This window comes from Sphaeramia orbicularis, chromosome 6 (assembly GCF_902148855.1).
Source record: "Sphaeramia orbicularis chromosome 6, fSphaOr1.1, whole genome shotgun sequence".
Taxonomy (NCBI): domain Eukaryota; kingdom Metazoa; phylum Chordata; class Actinopteri; order Kurtiformes; family Apogonidae; genus Sphaeramia; species Sphaeramia orbicularis.
The window spans coordinates 25560203-25576507 of NC_043962.1; the positions used below are offsets into that span (position 1 = coordinate 25560203).

The following is a 16305-nucleotide window of genomic DNA, read 5'->3' on the forward strand; positions in this document are numbered from 1 at the left end:
TTCAGGCAGCAGTAGATTAAAAACAACGTGTGTTTTTACAGGTCCATAAATCAAGCATGGGACGAGGGGGATTCATTTAGAGAACAGCAGAGTTGTGGCGTAGTTGCCCTCACGTGACTAATGCTTAACTGCGATACTTTGATACATTGCCTTTTTATTAGTTTCATTCTCTCCTGCACCATATCAAGGGTTATATCTCAGCTCACATTTGACTTGCAGAGTAGGCTAAATGCGTTCATTTTGGTAAAAGTTCTCGATGATGAAAAGGTCTCGTCCTGTAACAAGCATTTAGGCCTACAACACAGGCCTACACAACAGTAATAGAAGCATAATGTATCCATAATGTTTCTTACACAGCTGGGTTACATGGCATTGATCTTATGTCTACAATGTGAATGAATCACTGTGTTACTTTACTTGCCATGCATATTGTGTGTGGTGTTAAAGCAGGGTCGTATTCTTTATTCTTTTCATCCGCTGATCCAGCTTGCAGTGAATGCGGATGGAGAGCAGGGCTGTTAATCTGTTATTGCCATTTGGGCTGCTCATACTTTCATAACAGTACCAGTATATTAATGGAGTGTGATGCACTCCTATAAAATGTTCTGTTGATCAGTGATGTTGTGGAGTTAATGCAACATAACACATGCACGCCCACACATGTCCCCCCCCCCACCTCTTCTTGTGTAATACAGCTGTTTGCACCACTTTTAGAGTTCTTCAAAGGTTTACCTGTAATGGTGTGTTCATGCGTCTGTCTGTGGGTGTGTAATCCCCAGTTACAGCCATCGCTGTGTGTCATTGCTGGTCTCAGGCTAGAGAGCAGGTGTAATTTCCCCTGCACTAAAACCCCAACAAGTGGCACCATGGGAGAGAAGAGCATATTACAGGTTCAAGCGGCTCTGCTCCCCTGGACCACTGAGAGCTACAGGCTTTCCTGACCTGTGACCAGGCTCAATCCTGCATGTGTGTGTCTCGGTCTATATGTGTGTGTTTATGTGCGTGTAGAGGGAGGCTCTGAGGTGTCGAAGCTGCCTCCTTGTGTTTCTTTCATAGTGTAAAGCCTTTATTAGGGTCTGGACCTGTTTGGTGGGCCGCAGGGCAATATTATTTCACATGTTCCAGTTGAGAAATGAACGTGTGTGTATGCGTGTGTGGTTACTGTACAAGTTTTAGATAACCAGCTCTATATAGAGGCAGGTTGGGAGGTGAACAGGTCAGGTAAATATATCAAATAACTCTGTAATAAAACCTGCTGTAAACCAGTGAACACAGTTTGACCTTTCACCTCTAACTCCCTCAGTCACAGCACTCTACTGTATGTAGACCACAGGGGTCCGGCTCATTAATTTGGCTGAGGGCTGGATGCCATGAGGAGAAAATAAGACTTTGAAATTTTTGTTTCAGGTTCATTAAGCATTGGATTTTTTCCTTGAGTGGAGACTTTTCTAAGCTTTTCAGTTTAAATGTTTAATATTGTATTAAATACAATAATGAAATAATAATAATATAAATAATTAGAAGAAATCATATGTTGTATATTTTGTTAACTTGCGTAGTTGCATTATATCAACTGTTATAATATGGTCAGATTTAGAGAAAGACATAATGTCATTGAACTGTACAGTACGTAATACAGCAGTATTCTGAGAGCTAATTAACTGATATATTTTAACATCAGTCTTGCTTATTTACTACAATGTGCAACTCACCAAACTAATGTTTGCAATAACACAATGTTTATAGCAAACTTACCATTAATGAAATTGACTCATGATATTAGCATTAATGAGTTAACATTTAACATTACCGTAGTTAGCATTATTTGCTGATAGTTAATGAAAATAATGTAATACAATGTGAATCAGCAATAAATCCAAAATTACATTACATTGTTTGCAAACACAGTTTCTGCCATCAGGTAGATTTTAATGTGTAACATGTCCCATGCTATTTGACAACATTATCAGGTTATTTCTTTGTATTATTTTGTTAAAGGGCCCTCTGGCTGCAGAAATTCTGTAGTTACTCTACATTTAAAAGAGAGGATGGAGAAGAACAAAAACTGTACTTGATTCTCTCTCCATGTCAGTATTCTGTAATACACAAAGGTCCTACAAGACACAAGGGTACGGAGGCTACAGGAGTAATTTGACAAACCTTTGTCATTCCTACAGGTTTGTCAGTGGCACTGATGGGCGACCAGAGTTAATTGGCGCCTCTCATCTCTCCTCTGAAGGGAACTGCTGCCTATTAATACAATACATGTCATGATAAATTAGCCCAAATAAAACCCTACACACAGTAATGAATGATGAGCTCATGTCTCAGTGAGTGTATGTGAGTACATGTGCTCTTGGATATTTCCTTGAGTGAGTCTGCCTCATCAGTTTTTGGTAACCAAATCTCCATTAAGTTAGAATGAATGACCCAGACAAGCCAGCCAGGGTAAGGAAAAGGACTTGATGATGGGCAGAAGGAGGGAAATAACCATGAGAGATGAAGGAAGAGAGCAGAGTATGGGTGAGGAGAGAGGTGAAAAGAGTGAGGTGAAGTGGGGTGGGAGTGGGGTTGGGGGAGGTGTGCATTGCTGCTCATCCATTACATCCCACCGCGGCCCAGGGGTCGGCTTCAGCAAGAGTGATTTAGAGCGATCAGGTTTGGACTCCATCACCCATAAATCCTGGCATGAGACGCTGATGGATGTGGGCCATAGAGCTTCCCGCTCTGACATGTGGAGAGCAACACGGAGAACTGCTGGAAAATGTGAGTGCTCCAGGTTAATGTCAACGAGGCCTGGGAGCGAAGAGAGCAAGAAAGACGGGGACAGTGAGAGATCAGGGTGTAGAGGGGCATCGAGAAGAACGAGCAGCTGAGAGCAGAACGGGAGCAAGCACTGAGTTTCTGGGAACATTTTAACAGAATTTGCTGTGACATTGCAGTGATTCATGTGTCATCATGCAGGTTTAAACCCAAGCTGCCTGTGGTGACTCAACACACCCTGTACACTGTAAGATAGGGGTGTCAAACATACGGCCCATGGGCCAAAACCAGTCCATCAAAGGGTCCAGTCTGCCCCGTGGGATGAATTTCTGAAATAAAAAATTACACCAACTATATTAACAATCAAGTGTGGAAAAATCAGCCTAATTTGATCTCAAGTGGGTTGGACCAGTAAAATACTATCATACTAACCCATAGATAATGACAATTCCAAATGTTTCTCTTCGTTTTAGTATAAAAAGCCAAATAACGTGAAAATGTGTACAGTTACAAACTATCGTTCACAAAAAATGTGAATGACCTCAGTAAATATGAACAATATGAAATGTGAGAAATGAGAAGTAAGTGCAATTTTAACTATATTATGCCTGTGACTAAATGTTTTGTGTCTGTAGATCCACTGAGATCTGTAAGTTGTGATGCACATGTGTAGATGAGGCATAATATTCAGATTCAGATTTCTTTACTGTCATTCAGACATTACATCAGAAATGCACTGCAGAACGAAACTACGATGCATTTGGCCACAATAAAAACAATTAGATAAACACCTAAAAAGAATTAAAAAAAAAAGAATAGGTCAGAAGAAGAAAAGAAGGCAGTATAAATATGTAAATATGGATGTGCAAGATGTATGTGCAAAATGAATGTACAAAGCAGTCGTGATAAATAGATAAATATAGGTAAACAGTGTGGCTGAGGTCTGCTCAGCATATTGCACAGGAAAGTGTGAGTGTTTCATGAGCTTGATGTGGTGCTAGAGTCTAAGGTTTTTGCAGGTGTTCAAAAGTCTGATGGCGGTTGGGTAGAAGCTGTCATACTGTCATTGTTACAGTTACACTTATTTTTCTTAAGAAATTTCAGGTTATTCATGGTTGTTGACGCTATTCACATTTTTTTGAAGGATACTTTGTAGATGTAAACATTTTTATAATATAATTTTCCTTTTAACTGTTATTTTTTCACTTGTCTGGTCTACTTGAGATTATATTGAACTGTATGTGGCCCCTGAACTAAATTATGTTTGACACCCTTGCTGTAAGAGATGAAGACATGAACGTCCTTGACATTTATTTTTAATTTGATTTCCCATGCTATGATAATGTAAGTGGGCCAAAATACTAATATAGGTGTAAATATATCAGTATCCCTGCCAATTTAACCTACCAGGGTCACTAGAAACGATTGGGGTGATTTATCCAAGTTTATCTGAAAACTGGCAAAACTGTTCAAGTAGTGTGTTGTTGCTTTGAAGCTGCAGAAGCCAAAAATGATGGAAAAATTGCCAGAATTTGAAAATACACACCCTACTTCTGCAGCTCTCCCCTAACTGTAAAATATGATGATGATGCTGTTATGTGCCACTGTGGAAAAGTTATGCCAATAGGAGCTGCCATGTTGCATCGGTGATGAACCAGGTAGTAGAGTCGTGTCTGATGGTACCTTAACAGCGATTGTAATTAAAATCATCAAGTACATAATTTATCCCTCCGCCTTTGTAAAAACACCTGTAATTGACCAAAATCTTGCACCACAGGGCAGATTTTCAATACCCTGAAAATTAGAGATGGTGCAGAATTTTAGTTTGTGCTCAGACCCCTTGAATTTCAATGTACTGAAAGGGAAATTAGGGATTTTTGCCCACTGACACCAAAACCTACAGTGTGCAGTCTTTTTTAAATGTTTCTACTTTGTGTCTTTACCTTTCCACCTCTTTATGTTGTCTTGCTGGAATGTTCTCACTTGAATTCCTGCTGCTTTTTTGTATCTTCTTCTCATCTCTCCCATCCATCTCTTTCTTCCACTCATCTGGGCTATGGTGATTCAGTAAATCAAAATTCAGAACAAAACAGGATGTCATATAATATTGAGCTTGGCACAGTAATACTGTTAAAATACAGTAATAGGTTTGTTTATGAACATGGAATTACAGCCAATCGCAACCAAAACCCAGAAATGTCAGTTTCATAAAAATACAAAATTCCTACGAAATGCCTTTTTAGTTTTTCCACTTTAGTTGCACAGACATCGCAGTGTGTTATAGATGATTTTCTTGCAATACATCGAGTATCGGAGTATTGCAGTGTCAGTTATCGTGATCTCACTCCTATTACATGCAATAAATTTTGAAAGTTACTGTGATTCCCACCCCTAGATGCTAATAAACTGGATAGCCATGTAACAATATCCATCTTGTGTGATTAATTCTTTGTATCTTTGTATCTATTCTGTTATTATATGTCTGTGGTGTTTGATGCATGACCAAGATGAATATAGTTCATTAAAAAGCCTCATGATTATAATAGGGCCAAATACAGGAACTGCAGACCTGGCTAGACAGGAAATGGAGACATGTATACTTCCTCATTAACAGAACCCCATCTGGGCCATAAAGCACCATCCCAGTGCGCACAAGGAAAATGCCCTGATTAGGGAGGGGGCATTGCTGCCCTAATGAAGGCTTCCCCCACAGTCATTTATGATATTGGTATGGGTGGTATGGTGACTAGGCCTATGGGATGAGCGGGCTTAAGTAGATATGGACATGAGATAGCAGATGCAGAGTATTTGTATGGATGGGAGAGATGAGAGGGCTGGGGGAATGCATGTCCACAACTCATTTGCAAGATTCAGTTTTAGTAGGTTGCGGCTAATGGAGATGAGCTTGCGTTAAGAGCCAGGGGAGACGCTAATTTTACATAAAACCAAAAGAGGTCTGAGAGCCATTAGGGGGGGTGTATGTGGCCTGGTTGCGCTCACTGCACTGTGCTCTGTTGACTTAATAAGTAAATAATCAAATACTGACCATCTTTCCTCATAAAAACTTTCTCTATGCAACAATCTAATAGATTTTTAGGAATGACGTCACTTGACATTATCATTTTGCTCTTTTAATTTACATTTTAATGAACTGATATCCGATAAAAGCAGAATAACACAAAGTACTAGTGTATTTGGTTTGATTTTGCACAGAGAGGCTTCAGTACAGATTCACTGAGAATGGGTTTTAAGGCCAGTCTGCACATTCCTGCGCCTGAATTGCTAATAGAGAGAGAACAAAATGTAATATAAATCACAGATGGTTGAACAAAGTATTTATTTGCCACCTTTCAAAGGACATTTTGGGCACTGCAGTAGTCCTTTTTGGCAGTGTTAATGGAAACAATCTTTTATTTGCACAGTGTTATTTATAAAAATAGCCATTTTGCGGGCCAGATAATGGGATTTACATAGATTCACAAGGCTTTATTTTTGTGCTTTCCATTCATTATGGTGATTTGTAAATAGCTTGGCAGCCTGACTTCGTCATTTTAGCAATGTTGCTGGTAGTCCTTGCTCCATTAAAATGTAACAGTTGCAGACCCCAGTATCTGAATAAAAAAACATTCTGAGTGTTAACCTCAATTAAGATATAGACAAGGATTTGATATTTAACTAATTTGTGCACAGAGTTTTTGTAAAGCTTAGTGGTGGAAGTAAACACACTCATTTAAATAAGAGATTTGAGGGTCTTTTATCAGATGCCTTGGCCAAATCATAGAGTAAACAAATCCCTTGCCCACTGCTGTGTCCTCCTCTCTCAGCTTCCTAATTTCTCCACTTTTTCTTGTCCCACTCCCTATCATCCCCCCCACTATCGCCACAGGAGCTACCTGAGGCCCTTGTGTCCACCTCATTCATCACCTGGGTTTGATTCCTCTGCTTCGAGAGAGAAAGAAAGAGTTGAGGAAGAAGAGTCATAACAAACCCTCCTCTGTTCTTTTCCCCTCTTTTCTACCTCCTTTCCTTCAATGTGTGAGAGAGAGATGAATGCAGCCAGTGGAATTAATTGCACCCCGTTACTGAAGATCAGCAAGTTTGCACCGTTGGCGTGCTGATCTGCCATATGGCTGCCCACTAGGTGAACACTTTGATTAATGTTGCCCACTCCCCAGTTTTTTTCCCCACTAATATTTGATTCTGATAACTGAAACTCAGCTCCTCATTTTAAGTCTCTCCATCTTTAGTTCTCACTCTTCTCCTGTCTTCCTTTTGTTTAGTCCTTTTCACTGCTCACCTGAGCCATTCTTGTTTACAGGTAAAGTTTTGTTTTCTACAAGCTTTGCTTACAAAGGCTTTGTGCGATGAGGCACGAGTGCAGGCAGTGTGGAGTTTAGAGTATCACTGAGATTAGAGGGAGGAAGACAGGCCAGAGTGTGTTTGTGTTAGAGAGAGGTTAGGAGCTATGGGTATGTGTCCTTTGCAGTTGATTAGGCCCCTGGTGTGTCGAGTGTTTGTCTATTAGCCTCCTCAGCCTCTTGTCTTCTACTGCGCACAGTGACTCCTCTCTACCCTAGAGGTCTGGGATACACATACATGCACACACACACAAACAAGCACAAACACACTCATGCCATGCACACAGTCAGATACGACACTGTGTTGAGGTCCATGCAGTAACAAGGAGGTGAACACATGCTGGAGTCACAATATCAATAGGGCTGAGTGTAGGTAATAATACCTTAGCAGGGTTCAGCCATGAGACAGCGCTAACTAGAGAGGCAACTCTCAAGTGGAGCATTCACTATCTGCAAATCACACCATGCATCTGTGTGTGCACGTGTGTATCTGTGTGTATTTGTGGGTGCTCATATTCCCATTACATGTCAGAGTGTCTGTTTCTGCTACAAGGGAGCAGTGAGATGGTGTCAGTACCATCATCAACCCTGAGATAAAATGTTCTCACCTAAGGTCACAAGTTTAAGTTTGTTTTCTTTTTTCTCTTGCTATAATGAGGCAGCAATACAGAACGCTATGCAGACATCTATGCTTGAGCATCTATTACAATCACTCAGGTGCTTTGTTTTCCCTCTGTTTTATGGCTTGTTCCTGCTGCTCGTCTATTTTGGTCCGCTGCAGTCTTGTTAAGTGCGGCCATTCTCCTGTGTTTGGATGTGGCCCAGAGGGCCCTTAGCGAGACCAGGGGCTGGGAATGAGCTGCGAGCCCCGGCCAGGGGGTGCCCGTGGTAGGCTGCCAGTCCCACTAAATCTCCCTGATTACCTGGGGTGGCTGCAGTGAGATGGGGGTGTTACCAAGGTGGTGGGCTCTCCAAAGAGGCTGATTGAGATGCAAATGGAGGCCATAACTCAGAGGTAATGCGGACCTGAGCACCCTTTGCCTCATCCGTTCCTGCTCACCTCACTCTCTCATCGCTCCCCATTTACTCCAGCATAGGAGGAGGGACTGTTATTGTCCCAGGATAAAGTTAGATATTTATCATAGTGTTAGACTAGAAGAGAAATACAGCATTAAGGCTGTGGCAGAAGAGAATAGGAAATTTCGAGCACGTAAACTGACCGTTGTTGTGATTAAATAACAGTAATACCAAATACATATCTTCTGAATGACCACATACACAACAAAGAGATTCCTGAGGATCTAACTCTGCTTGTGTTTCTTAGACAGAACAGATGGACACAGTAAAGAGTGAGGGGCTCTGCTTGCCAGTAGAAAGGTGGAGTGAACAGGGGAGGAGGAGGGGGAGGAGTAATTGCACAGTCCTTTGCTGAATTGTTCTGTGGATGCAAATTTAAATCCCTCCTATTATTTTAATAATCTGCCTTTTACTGCTTGTGCTCGGATCATTTGTTTGCAAACCAGGTTATTTGGAGAGGGAGGCTCGGGGGTAATTTCATGCTTTGGAGCATTTATATCTATAACTTAATGAGGAGAGGGCCTGTTGTTTCCTGGTAATACACTGCTAGAGGGGAGCAAACTTTTTATTCTCCGTTTAGGGTACCGTTAGAGGGCAATAATGTGGGATTACTCTGATGGAATTAAGGAGCAAACTGAGGAGAGACCTAATGCAGCTTTGGGTGAAAGACCAAACTTAATACTGATGTTTCAATCAGGGTGTTTTAGGTTCATGGGTTCTGCCATAGGAGATGGGCCTGCCAATTTTCCTTTCACTTTAACTTTAAAATGGTTTCTTTAGACTTAAGCATCTTCACTGTTTAATTGCTATCTAATAGGCTTCAGTTTGCTTTTACTTTTATGTGCATCTTAACTTCTTGAGATGTTTATGCAATAGACAAACTGTATCAGTTTATAAAATTCTAAACCTGAGTGTCTGTCTCCTGTTAATTGTCACTCAGTTCGTGCCAGGGCAGGGAGTCAGACTAGTGCCCTGGCCCAACTCAATTTAACACAACTTTATTACATTTAGCTGAGAGACAAAAAGAAGACTTACTGTCTAGAGAAAGCAACACAGTCTTGTGAGATGATCGGCCTTGTTAATGTTGTTACCTCTCTTCAGTGGAGCCAAAGGCATGGAGGGATAGAGGGATGGAGGAAGTATATGTGGTGCCATGGTGAATTGTCCACTGCTTGTCCTCACCTTCCTTTTCCTCTTCTTCTTCTTCCTTCTTTTTTGCTGTCATTCTTTGCCTCCTCAGTTCCCCTGTGAAGGACTCTTCTCACAGCAAATTAAATCAGTCTGCATGAATTAAACCAATAACTCAATTTGTTTACAAGGCATCATTTATTCTCTGTCATGCCAGCGCTCCGTTGACAATCTGTGAGTCACTGACCTCCGACCTCTGCTGAGGTCACATGATGCATTTATTACATTGTTCAACGAGAGTCTTTCAGGCTATTATCCAAGCGACAAGGGGCTAAAGATGCATGATGAGAATCCTATTATTTAAATCTGCATAGCATAATGCAGAACCCCAGTATCCACAGATAGAGGAGATCATGGTGGCTGAACATCTTCAGCTGTTCAGATGGTATGTTTTTATGAATATAAAACCAACCATCTGTATAATTGCAGTTATTATCGTTTCATGTCCAAATACTTTGTCCCAGGTCAGATCTTCCTCTTTGACACTATTACATGTCTACTTCTCTTAACGTTTACCTCAGGATCACCACTTTCTGCTTTCATACAGAGAAAACAAGATATGTATTGGATTGTATTTCCAGGCTAAACTATTGTGACAGTGGAAAATGGTAAGCAGTTTGAAATATTGCCAAACAAAAGAGGTTTTAATCAAAGTGCATACCAGACCCTGCGGAGTGTAAAACACTTCCTCATCAAAAGGCCCATTATACACTTACTCACATCAAAGGCCTCCACGTTTCTTAATTGCCAGATTCTTTTCTTATTCAATTATGTTATGCTTATGTTTTTATAAAGCTGATACAAAAAGGGCTTGGGTAACCAAATCAAAGAGCTTAATTTATCATCTCTGCTCAGCGATGTGCGTTCACTACAACAGTGTACATATATGTAAATGCGTGCATTTTTCTGCCAGTGTATTTGGTACTTTACCAGCCCTCTGGATACTGAGATGATACAAGGCACAAGTGTTTCAGGACAAATTAAACAGTGTAAAACTAGCAGGTTTAGATAAAGCAATCACATTACCGCCGCACTTGAAAAGAACACATTATTTTGTACTTGAGAGAGTTGAGCTTTATTGCTGACGCCCACAAATAGAAAGTTGTATATACAGTATAAGTGAACAGACTCAAGGAGTTTTTCTCTGACTTTATTGTTATCTAACCACAACATAATCAGCATCTAAGTCTGCGTGTGCCGTTCACCCAGACACGAAAGTCCCTGTGCAGAATTGCAAAATAAGCTGGGTGTAAATATGTAATTGCCAGTGCTTATTCTGAGATCTGAAATATTAGGGAGCAATATGGATCGCATTAAAATCCTGGTTGTTAGAGGTATCGGTTACACTGAAGACATGCAGGAAAATGTGCACTGTCTGCGAATCTGGCGGAGATGGAGTGGGTGAGATGAGGGGGGAGATAGGAGCAGGAGAGGGTGAGGAAATGGAGAGGAAGAGACAGAGAGGAAGAGGAGAGGAAGATGAAAATCTCTTGATGTCTTTCTGAGAACACAGACACATTATTTAAATCTCCATCACTTTTTAATGTAAATCTGATCAGGCTCTATGCTGGACGGAGGAGGGGAGAAGTGAAGTAGAGGCAGAAATGGAGATGGAGATGCGCGCGCACACACACACACACACACACACACACACACACACACACATACACATACATACACACTGGCAGACACAGAGGAACATGGGGGAGGTTTATAATATAAAATTGACATTGTTAGGATTGAAAGCTTGATGTTACTGTCTCACTTCACACTTTATTCTTTATAGAACACAAATGCACAAAAACACTTTCAAAATGATGCTTGCTGTCCCTTACCCTAATGAAAAAACACTTACATGGGCTTGCTGTGGAATATTGTGTGTGTGGTGGTATATATGGGTGCATGTGTAAGTTTGTATGTGTGTTTGTGTGGAATCTGATATCTGCCCCAGGCCCCATGGCCCTGGTCTGTCTGCATCCGAAAAGCAAACTCTGCAATTATGATGACCGCCCTGTCCTTTTCATTTCCCATCTCTGTCTCGCTCTCCCTCTCTTCCCCTCTCCCTGCCTCTGTCTGTTCCTCTCCATCTTTCTTCTTCTCCTCTGACCCGCCTGACTCACTTCTGGAAAGTAAAGGCAATTTCGGTCTCCAGATGGTAATAAGTGCGGTTACACCTGATGTTAAAGTCTTTTACAGTTTTGCATGTTACATGTACATATCATGATCTGTCATTGAAGTGTCCTGCACTTAAAATTTATGACAACCCCAGTATCAATCAAATTAGGAAAAAAAACAAGATCCAGAAGTTTTAGTCAGATTTTAAAAATATGTATTTCAAATGATCAATTTTAATATTTTTTAAAATTTGAGATAAAATGTGAGAGAAATGAAAATTTTAAGGACGTATTTTGTATTTTTCTCCTTTCCTTTAAATTTTTCATTTCCACTCTGAGCTAATACACACACATCTGCAAGTTAAAATTGGTAGGAAAAAATTTATGTTTTTTTGCTTTATTAAATTTATGTGACAGTTAAAGGCATAAAGATATTAATAACTAGCCAAGCAAAATATAAAACATCATTGTACAGTAAATAAAATTATGCAACACTACATAAAATATTTTAAATTAGCCCTGTCCTTGCCAGCTATAACATTTAAAGATCTGCTTAATCAGTAATAATAATAATCCCGTAGTAACATATAAAATATAATGTCATAATAATGCTGCCACCTTGCCTGTTTAATGCACACTTTAATCTTTGCTTTGAGTACATTTTTCTTACATTTTTCAATGTTTGTATTATATTGCTTCTCCTATCTTTATAAAATTATTTTTACTACAAATTTTTTCCACCTATACTTATATGTAATTGGCCCTTTTTTTCTTCCTTTTTCATATTTTTCTCAGTGTGTTCATTGCTTCACTGCAGCCTTTCCCCTTGTCAGGTTTGAGTGAGTGATTAACTGATTGAAGCTCATACTAATTAATGTGTTTCATTAATTACAGTTATTAATGCTGTGTTTACTGACATGGCCCTGTAGTAACCTTAGTACATCTCTAAATGTAAATGTCAGCAAGTACTTAACCAAGGCACGGCCTTTACCCTTTTTGTGTGTGTGAGCGGTGTGTGTGAGGTGCCCCTGATGTCCGTGTTAAGAGTATCAGCACGTATGTGCCTCATTCTCCATGTTTCTCATCTGGAAAATCATCCCATGTCCTTCCTTCACCTTTCCCATATCTGCCCCTGCAATTGCTTGATTTGTAACTTGATTTCAGGAAAGGGAAAACCTGTAGATTATCCAGCTTTCATTAGGAGGGAAAAACCCAGTCCGTGTCAGAGAAAGAAGAAATCAATTTAATACAGACTTAACTGGAGGAAATTGCATATTCTGCCTGTATGTGCTGAACAGGCACTTTCTCTTCCTCACCAGAGACCTGCCTCCCTATTAATTGCAATGTGTGTGCATGTTAGTGAGTAAGTGGATGTGTATGTGCGTGTGCATTTGTTTGTTTGTGTGTGTTTGGGTTTGTAATGTGTGGAGTGTGTGCAATCATGTGTGTGCTAGCTGCTTGAATGTATGCTGCCTAGGTGTGTATTCTGTCTCTTTGTCTGTGTGTGGAGGTCAATTCTCAGACCTGTGGTAGGGCACCCAGCCAGATGTGTCTGTTTCTTTATTTGTGGTGTGCATGTGCGTTCATTGCACGTGGTGTGTGTCCATATTTCTTTTGTTGGTGTGTGGCGCGTGCATAAGCACAAGCGCATGTGACTTAGCCAGGTGGAGAGGAGATTGGTTGGTATTTATGAACAAACGTCATAATTGTGACAGGATGATATATGACCTGCACATTTCACCGTCCCCCCTCCTTCCTCTTCTCTTTTTCTTTTTGCTAAAAATATATATCTATGATAAAATACAGTCTTAAAAGCTGATGACCAATTTAGTGTGGCGTGTTGCGGACAAGGTCATAGAGATCTGAGTTCCTCTGTGTTCCTCCCTCCGAGGCCTGTTCTAATCTACAGAGCAAGAAGAGGGGCTCAAAGTCATTTCTCTAATTGCTTTTATAAGGTGCCCTTTTCACATGGTGTCTTCGCTGCTCATTCACTTTCACCGCCATTACAACACCTTACCTCCGCACCTGGTGGTAAAAATACAGCTGTTATACAGATATCATGTATCTTGTACTTAGATGAAGGTAGTGAAACATTAAGATACTCTATCCAAACTGTTTTCTTTCACCTCGCTGGAGTCTCTCTCTCTCTCTCTCTTTTTTTTTTTTTTTTTTCTCTTGCTTCTCATTTGCCGCAGATGTTAACTGGGGTCTGCAGGCTAAGTGTTTTGTATAAATGGGGGTACTTTTGATTTCTTAAGTGTTGTCCCTGCGCTGGTGATCTATAAGGGGAGCTGAGGTGGTGAAGGGGCAGCATGGGGTGAGGGAAGATGGAAACAGAGGTTAAAGTGTGTGAGGGAAGGCTGAGAAGGATAAGGGGGAGAGGTGGATGAGATTGAGCCTAGTGCATTAAGACAGTGTATTATTTGGCGGTTCCACTTGCTTGCGTCCATTAGGGGTGGCTGCTGTGCTATTAAAGGGGTCAGCGAAGTGTGTGTACCTGTGTGTGCGCATGCGAGTAGGCCTACGTGTGTGTGTTTTAAGAGTTAGTAGAGTGGTCCAGTGTCTTATTGAACAGGATGGGGCTCCCCTGCTCTAATACCTCTTCATTTTATTGGATTGGATTGCCCCAGTTATAATTGTATTAGAGCTCTCCCCTGTCCATCCCCCACTCTCTCTCCATCTTCCTCCCATCCAGTGACCACGCGTCATTCCCCAACACACCAGGAGAACCTCTGCAGAGGCCAACTTAGAAGGTTCCCTCCTTTCTTTTTTTTTATTTTCCTCTTGGTGAAAGTCATAAAGGTCGTCGTCATGTTGAAGACAGCTGTTCTCTTGGGATGACGGCTGGAGACGAGGCCGGAAGGTGATCCGATGCCCAACAGTGTGACCTTGCTACTTTCTGTCACAAACACACAACTCTTTTGCAAACTTGTAGCCAAGGAGGTGCTGCAATTTGGTTTACTTTTTGAGCTGGAAATATTATTTACATGTTTCTTGCATTTAAGGGTTTCATCATTAGCCTTTTGCATTTGGATGAAGTGATAGGTTGTGTGTAGCTTGGGGCAGTAAGCTCTGTCACCCTGAGCCGAGCTCTGTGGTGTTGCACACTCAGCGATTACTCTGGAGTTAACCAGAGAGGCTTCAATGCCTCTCACTTTTCCTTCGCCCTTGAAGAGACCAGGAGTTGTCAGGGTCCTCATAAAAACCCTGAACGATTGCGTCTGTGCGTTCTCCCTCTCTTTTTCTACCCTTTTTTCCCTCTTCTCCTTCCAAAACCTGGCCATCTGTCTAATTGTTCACCTCCATCGCTTTAATGCTTTTTACATGCTTTTTCCCCCCTCTTTCCAGGCAATAAACTTTATTTTCTTCGCAAGACTTCAATCTGCAGGGGGAGGGTAGGCGGGCAGGCAGGCTGCTCACCTTCTCCCTGCTGGATTTGCTCCAGTGGCCCCCCTTCAACCCCCCTCTATCCTCCCTCTGGTCTCCCATTACTCCATCTCTGCTTCCCCTTTTCCCCTGTCTCCAGAGAAGGGGATATGTGTTCGTCAAGCTGACACCTTCTCTCATCTTCTCTGTTGGTCATACTCACATGGAGGGCCGTCCTGTTGAGGAGGCCTTATACTGACCTGTTAATTACCAAACTACTGCTGGCTCTGACCTTGTTTGGGAGTAGTATCTCATTTTTTTCCCATCAGAGTCTCCCATTCATGAAGCATCTCAAACAACTGATTGATTTTTACAGCGACTTAAACTTATATGTAAGTCTTTTCTTTCTTACACTTATACAAATGCCCAGATATTTCTTCAACACCCACTGTCTTCGCTTTACCTATGTTTTTTTTGTGTTTATATGGTGTGAAAGAAGCTGCCAGTGTGAATGCATATTGCACATACAAGTCATTAAATTAGACAGTTGTCTCCTCTCACCTGTGATTACTGCTGTGTGCAGATCATATAAGCAGGTACCCTATAATCATATCTATAATAGCCATAATCAGCCCTTTAATGCTTTGTAATAGCATCCATATAATGGTATAGAGTAGCATCAAGAGAATAATTCAGGCATAGATAATGGTGTGATAGCGTGGTTTTACCCTTGAGTCACAACATTGAATTTGTTGTGTGCGTGTGTGTGGCGTGCATGTGCCTGTGTATGCATGTATAAATACACCCTGGAGCAGTTAAGGTGTCTGTAAAATGCCTGAAGAATCACATTTCCATCAGAAGGCGCTCTTAACCCTTTCTTGTTTTCTTTGTGCTCACTGCTCCATGGAGCGTCCTTGCTGTGAGTGTCATGTACAGTTAGCTCTGCGGAGACAGAAATGTGGAGGAGAGACATTCCCATATGACGCTGGCGGACTGGAGATCAGATCTGTAAAAAAGGCTGACAGGAGAGCAGCAGCAGCAGCAGGGGTGGTGGCGGTGGTGGCGGATGGAGAGTGGAACGCTGAACGCTCTTCCGGGGTGTAATGTGAGCTGACAGCGTTCCTCAGGGATGGCGGGCAGGATGAGGAGAGGGGGACATCAGAAATACCTGGTGCTACTGTACCCAGAGCCCAGCTGGGAGTACTGGGAGCAATATCTCAGCATGAGGGATGAGTCTAATGGACCGTTAGTCTGAACGGAACATGCTTCACCTCGGTTCACATGCGTCAAGGTCCTGTGTGGGCGCATACTGTGTGTTGTACAGACACTGATCCGAGATCGTCTGTTGATAGGGCCTGAGCTGATGTGGAAAGGTAGGAAGGAAAAAAAAAAAAGACGAGCAGAGCATCTTAGTTGACACAAAAACATGGTTGTACGCT

At 41.5% G+C, this 16305-nt stretch overlaps 1 protein-coding gene across 1 annotated transcript in view; it reads left to right on the plus strand.

Annotated features, from left to right (window-relative positions):
• The window catches only part of wwox (WW domain containing oxidoreductase), a 140927-nt gene that overhangs the window by 21919 nt on the left and 102703 nt on the right, over positions 1-16305 (plus strand). The window lies entirely within an intron of this gene.